This window comes from Pistacia vera, unplaced genomic scaffold, assembly GCF_008641045.1.
Source record: "Pistacia vera cultivar Batoury unplaced genomic scaffold, PisVer_v2 Contig497, whole genome shotgun sequence".
Lineage (NCBI taxonomy): Eukaryota > Viridiplantae > Streptophyta > Magnoliopsida > Sapindales > Anacardiaceae > Pistacia > Pistacia vera.
Window position 1 is genome coordinate 158,617 of NW_022196331.1, and position 7,907 is coordinate 166,523.

General features: G+C 32.0%; 1 pseudogene; it reads left to right on the plus strand.

The window, feature by feature from the left end:
* Positions 1–7,427, plus strand: LOC116105304 (annotated as a pseudogene).
* The last annotated feature ends 480 nt before the right edge of the window (positions 7,428–7,907 follow it).

Sequence of the window (7,907 nt, forward strand, 5' to 3'; positions counted from 1 at the left end):
ATGGACGGTGGCTCTTCAGCTTCTGCTTCTTCTTCTTCTGGTGCTAAAGGTCAAGACTTCCTGTTCCCGCGTTGTCTTCTGACAATCTCACCACCAACTCTTCTGATTTTCATCTCCCCACCTTGTTTCACTGGCTCTGTCCCTCAAGGTATGTTCAAAATTCAATCTTTATTCAGAAGAAAAAGAGAGTATTTGAGTCTTTGATTCTCTCTATAAATTTAGTAAAAATAGATGCGGGTTTGTTTGATTCTCTAATATGAAATTGGGTTGTCTTCGTGTGACTTAAGGCACACGACAATCGAGACAAAAAAGTTCATTTAATTGGATGTATTTATTAAAAAAATATAATAAATAAATAAAAAAACAATCTTTTAGGTGTGCCTTTAGATGAAATTTAGTGAAAATGTGAGTGTGATTTGTTTTGTGGGCGAACAATACGAGTTTCAAGAAAGCATTACCGGGAAAGTGAAGGCGCCGGCAGTTTTCAGGTGCTAAGTGTGACCTCCATTAATGATGGGGAAGATATGAGATTGGATATGTGTACAGTGACATCAGCGCCCATGTTTTCAAGGGGTTTCTTTATGACCAAGGAATTAATGATGAGAAGAATGTTCCCTTGCATTTCATCAAAAAGGAAGCTAATCCAGTGCCAAAATAGGGACTCCTCTTCTTCTTCTCCAATTGTTGATCCTTCCACTACTTTTGCAGCCTCTGCCACTTGAAGGTATAAACTTTTGAAACTAGTGCTTTGTTTTGGGTCTAAATTCAGCCGCTAAGGTCTGAATGGGGCTCATGCCCCCACTGACATAGAAAACTCTGTTTATTTTGTGTTTGTAACAAAAGCCCCCCTTCTTCTATGAAAGTAACTAAGTCTTGGTGCCCCCCATTTTTCATCTTTTTTTTTTTTTTTTTTTGAAACTACTGCTTTGTCTTTGGTCTAATTGCTGATTTAAGAGCTATTAAACTGCCATATTTGCTACAACTTTAATCTTTGCTATTATTAATCTCATATTACTGCAAGTAAATTTGTCCTGTAGCTGTTTATTGCCTTGGAAAAGCCTAGTTTCTTTGTTTAATGGGTCCATTGCAAAACCGACATGGAGTTAGCTCCAAAATTGACCTTAAAGCTTGGGTAAACTCTTTAATATTATTTTAAGATCTAATAAGCTTAGCTGAAGTTCATTCACTTTTTACGTTCAACATATATCTAAAGTTGTTTTTAAGATGTCGAGAAATATTTCCATGCGCAACCTATATAAGATTTGTGGCTTTTGTTTTGATTCATAGGTCTTATTAGGGATCTTAAAAGGGCATAACTCTAAACAAGCAAGATTTGCGGTTGTTGCAAGGTCAATGTCAATCTTTGGTTAAAAGAAAAAGGAATGGCATGTGTGAGGCTCACCCTCAGCCTTCTTCCAGATCTACTTTTAACTCTTTGAGACACTTTAGCTTTTCAATTGAGAAAGAAGGCATTTCATTTATGATTCATTCATCTAAACATGATTGATTTCCTCTCTTTTGTTTGTGAATCGGTTATGGAAATTGTTCTCGGGACCCAATTGCTATACGTTTCTTCTTCCAAGTTTGAACATGCATAGTCTCTACATCATGCTTCACATAACGTCTCTAGTTCATTGCTTTTAGCTTTCAGTTTCCTTCAAAATGACTATCAATCTAGTAGTAGATTCTTAATAAGAGTCCAAACATATTGACATAATCCCATTGTTTTTCGTTTCCAAAAATGAAAAGAAAACAACTTTACTTTGAAAAAGCAACACGTGAAAAACAAAAGTGTTTTTAACTCTAATAATAAAATTGAAAACAGTCACCATCATCTCTCGATTAATGCCACGTCAAATCCATGGCCCAAGGTGAGAATAACACTTTCCCTATCCTATCCTCGTTCTATTCCTATCCCATCCTAGCTTTAACTAGCCCAGTAGGCAGTAGCTAGCCTGCAGACCCACAAAAACAGATATAGCAAGGCTGCAGGGGTAGGCTAATCTAAGTCAGGCCAGGGTAGGCCCTAGACTTGACCTATTCTGATCTAAGATTAGGATTAGGATGGTCCACTACCTACACAACCCCTATTATTATTGCTGTGTTGGGCTCTCCGACTCTGATATACCTACGAGACTAAACCCTATTTTTTTGTTTTGTTTTTGTTTTTGTGATGTTTTACCTAACATTCTTGGCTTATTATTGATGTCCTTATTTCTATGGAAGTAATCTCATCCATATACGTGTCCTCTATTATATCCTCCTACTCTATAGTCTATACCTCTTATTTTATTTACATTGAAATAAGAACATCAATATCTTAATTTTAATTATTTATAACTATATAATATTTAATGTTTTAATCTCAATGTTTTAAAGTTAATCATAAATATAAATATGATAAATAGTCTCGAAATTGAAACCTACAAAGTCCATAAATGAAACAAACCTTATTAATTATCATATCATTCTCTTGGAGTTTATAATTATATTTAGTTTTGATTAAACTTTTACTTATATATAAAATAAAATATCATTATCTAAGTAAGAATTTCAAATGATAGGATTATTTCATTCGCCATAAGAGATAATTAAGTCCAAAACACGCAATTTAGAAAATATTAAAAAAAAAAAAACATTTGTATCTTTTAGATTATTAAAGGATTTTTTTATATATATATTTGTAGAGAGGTTATTTTTATATTTTTTAAAAGGCCCATTTGGATCGGGTTAATATTAGATAACTGTGGTAATATTTTTTAAATTGAGCAGATGACGATGTTTGATTAGTTTGTAAAAAATTATTCTCGAAATATTTTATGACAAACAGTAGTATTTGGGGGGTATATTTCCAGTAATCTTAATACGAAGGAAAAAAGGGGGGTCGGGTTGGGTTGGTGTGGTTTGGTTGTTATTAAAACTTACCCCCTAGTATTACAATTTTTTTCCCATATTGCTCCTCAACTGTTGAGCATTTGGTTGAAATTAACTTTATATTTGTTAATGTTTACAAAACACCTAATCACTCATGCAGAGACTTTTGTCCTCGCTTTTTAAATTTTTCGGACAACATTGCCCTTGTTATTGTCATTGTTTACAGAAATATCATTATACCCAGAACTAGCCACCACCACCGGTAGCCACTGTCGATCGTCGTTGGAGGCTGCCAAAAGTTGCCATAATGGTGTACGACTAGCCATATATGGCCGACTGTGCGCCGGTGAGACTTTTTTCGACCATGAATCTGTGATCCATGGTCAGAAAAAGCCAGATCTATGGCCGTGAAACAGCCAAGGATGTGGCCGTGAAACAACAACTGATCTAGCCTTGAAATAGCTGGCGTTTCACGGCCAGATCTGTGGCACTATCGACATCACGACTAGATTTGTGGCATTGCCAGCGGCCGCCAGCGGTGGTGGCTGGCTGCCAGCAATGGCTTGGGGTAGGTAGGAGTGTTTTTGTTAAGTTTAAAATGTTTTTGGTTGCTAGGGTGTTTTTGCTAAATCTGAAAAGTTGGGGGTTAAAAAAATTATTCAAAAATAATAATAAAAAATATTGTTATATTAATATTTAAAAAGGAGGGCAATTTAATAATCTACATAACATACCCACCCATTTATCCTCCAAACCAAACATATTATTCACCAATTTATTCAAACTAACCAAACACATTTTCTAAACATTCTCAGTGATTTTCAAAGTGATTTTTTATTTTGTTAATATAATATCTCTATATAATAAAACATTATATGATCCAAATGACCCCTAAGGGTTATGTTTTTTTACAGAGTTTTCGGTGATTGGATGTTTGAGGCTTAACACTAATGAAATTACCACCAAATGATATTACATAATGTGTACTTTTTGTTGATATTTTTATTATATAATAATGATTTAGTTATCTATTAATATCTAAAATATTATTACTACATCACTAGATATAATAAAAATATGAACAAATTATTGCCTTATTAGGTCCAATAGCGTAACATGACCCAAAAGTGTTTAGAAGTGGGAAATTTAAATGATGAATTGTATCATTATCATATTATAAAAGATACCCAAATTTAATATTATTTTTTTCTAATTAAGGGGCTAAAAAGAAATAAATAAATATGTTGTTTGACATGATTAGGATGCAAATTGCAAATTTGTGAATTTCAAATTCATTGCTATTTCTATGACTGACTTTATCATTACAAACAATATATAATTTTAATCAATAATCATAGTATTGGAACTATTATTATATTACCATTATTAATCAATTACTCTCCATCTTAATTAACTTCCCATATAATTTCATATGTTACATCTATTTTTAAGTATGCATATTATATAATGTTCAAATAATTTTTTTAATCAAATTTTTACAAACTTTTTTTTTTATGTTTTATATTCAATTAAGTCCTACCATAGTGCATTTGTATTAAAAATATTATGATTTATGGAGTAAAAAAAAAATTATTGTGGGTGCACTTAAAAAGGGTGTCAAAAACACATATATAGGTATAAAATTCTCACTCTTTTTTAAAATTTTGAAAGAAAATGTTCATTTTAACACTTAAAATCATGAAACAATCTTTTTAACACAAATTTATTGTTCGACAAAAGGTTATATGACATGACTCGACATGAGGCTAGATAGAAATCGACCATACATGAGGCATAATATTTTAAAATTTGGACCTCTAGTTTATAATATTAGTGGACATACGGATAATGATGCTATTTTCAATGTCACAAATTCAAACATAATAGTGCTAATGCTTTTAGCACTAGAATTTCTCTTTCAAAAAATCTCAATGAGAATGATAAATAATAATTATAAATTATTTTTTTTGTGAAAATAGGTAAAAAAAAAAAAAAACCACTTGATTTTTTGGATTTGAATAATTTTTTATTTTATTTTTTTTTTTGAAGTGGATATCCATTTAGATGGTGGGAATTTGTTGAATATAGTTAACTTGTAGTTTAAATAATTAATATTTTATTTATATGAATAATTAATAATTATGTTCTCATTTGATGATAAGATTTGACTTGACATTAAAAATAATAATTACATGAAACCCATTTCCTTGCTGATAATTATAACATCATATTAAATTAATCGATTAAGTGCTACTTTTTATTATTTGGCAGATTAAATTAAACAACCAAAAACCAAATTGATTCAAACTTAATAATTAAAGAAATAACATATTAATCATAAGTACTCTTAAATACCATTAATAAATAAAAAATTTGGCTATGTCGATACACTTAATTTACAGAAAATAAATAAAAATAATACTAAATTTTTTTTTTTTTTAATTTTAGGCCCATTTTACTGTAGAATTTGAATAATAATTTTCATTTGAAAATAGTTATACATGAATTTCTTTTAGAAATAATTTTTGGATAAGTACTTAACATTGATTTAAAATATGAAATAAAAGAAAACATTTTTCTTATTTTCTATAATGAAATATTTTTGAGTATTATATTCATTTTTTAAACTAAAAATATTAACACCTAACTCTGTTTTTATATCATATTTAAATTTATATTTTTTTTAATCACCAACCAAAAAAATTAATTATTTTATCACATCACTAACAAAGTAAAGTTACCGTCATCACCCTCCCTTCTAACTTTTATTAAATCTTACAAAATGATTTCACTTTAAAATGGTTACAATTAATTTATGAGTTAATTATTTTACAGCGATGGCTTTCGCAGACCAAATAGATTTAAAAAGAAAAAAAAGTGGCGATGATACATATATAAATTATATACACAAATTAGCTATATCATTCATCTATATTAATTATATTTATTATTTAATTTTGTATACAAATTCATAATACGTTTTGACTATATTAGTTTGTATAATAATTTGCCAGAGTATTATTCATAAAAAAAATTTATATATATTTTTTTTATTTTACCAAATTGATCAATAAATTAGCAAATTAATATTTTAGATGTGTATTGATTAACAAATACTACATAGTAAAATATCTACTGAGTGACACAATATATCCTTCATTATATTTATGGGTACCATTCTTTTTTTATTTTGGAAATTTTCATAATTTATATAAAAAATTATTTAAAAATGAAAAATTTGCTATAAATAAGTGAAAATGACGAGTAAAGTGTCGAAAAATGATGGTGAATTCAAGTAATAAGCAATCCCCATGCCAACTGTGGCCACCACAACTACTTCCCCTCCTCCTTCCTCCACCGCCAAAACATGGCCTCCGCCACCTCCTCCTCCCTTCCACCACCACCCCACATTCCCTCTTGATCACCCCTCTTCTGCCATGCTCGGCCTCCACAACATCCTCCTCATCGCTCCCTCCTCCTCCTCCTGCCCCACCACCACCACCACATTCTGAACAACCACCACCACCCTTCTCCGCCTCCCTTCCGGCCCAACTTCTGGAGCCCTTCAAGAAACGCCAAGATTCCACCACTCGTAAGACCACAAGCTCATGTTGCTCATGATGATCAGATGTAATGATAATGAAGAGAAGATGATGATCATGAAAATCAAAACTTCATGAAGTTTGCAAAGATTGCGGCACCGAGCCAAGAGGGTGCTGTTTTAGCCGGTGTAGAACTTGCTGCAAGAGCCGTGGTTATGATTGTGCTACTCACGTAGGACCACGTGGATCCCCTCTTCAAACGCAGAGACAAGAAATTCCCATGGACGTTGGCTCTTCAGCTTCTGCTTCTTCTTCTTCTGGTGCTAAAGGTCAAGACTTCCTGTTCCCGCGTTGTCTTCTGACAATCTCACCACCACCTCTTCTGATTTCATCTCCCCACCTTTGTTTCACTGGCTCTGTCCCTCAAGGTTATGTTCAAAATTCAATCTTTATTCAAAAAAAAAGAGAGTAGAGTTGAGTCTTTGATTCTCTCTATGAAATTTGTAAAAAATATGATGCGGTTTTGTTTTGATTCTCTAATATGAAATTGGGTTGTCTTCGTGTGACTTAAGGCACACGACAATGCGAGACAAAAAAGTTCATTAATTGGATGTATATTATGTAAAAATATAAATAAAATAATAAAACCAATCTTTATGTGTGCCTTTAGAGAAATTTAGTGAAAAATGTGATGTGAGTTTGTTTTGTGGCGAAACAGATACGAGTTTCAAGAAAGCATTACCGGGGAAAGTGAAGGCGCCGGCAGTTTTCAGGTGCATAGTGTGTACCTCCATTAATGATGGGAAGATAATGAGATTGGATATGTGGGTACAGTGAACATCAGCGGCCATGTTTTCAAGGGGTTTCTTTATGACCAAGGAATTAATGATGAGAAGAATTTGTTCCCTTGCATTTCATCAAAAATGGAAGCTACCAGTGCCAAAATAGGGACTCCTCTTCTTCTTCTCCAATTGTTATCCTTCCACTACTTTTGCAGCCTCTGCCACTTGAAGGTATAAACTTTGAAACTAGTGCTTTGTTTTTGGTCTAAATTCAGCCGCTAAGGTCTGAATGGGCTCATGCCCCCACGGACAGATAAAACTCTGTTTATTTTGTGTTTGTAACAAAAGCCCCCTTCTTCTATAAGTAACTAAGTCTTGGTGCCACCCATTTTTTCATCTTTTTTTTTTTTTTTTTTTGAAACTACTGCTTTGTCTTTGGGTCTAATTGCTGATTTAAGAGCTAATTAAACTGCCATATTTTGCTACAACTTTAATCTTTGCTATTATTTAATCCTCATATTACTGCAAGTAAAATTGTCCTGTAGCTGTTTATTGCCTTGGAAAAGCCTAGTTTCTTTGTTTATGGGTCCATTGCAAAACCGACATGAGTTAGCTCCAAAATTGACCTTAAAGCTTGGGTAAACTCTTTAATATTAAATTTTAAGATCTAATAAGCTTAGCGTGATTCATTCACTTTTAACGTTCAATA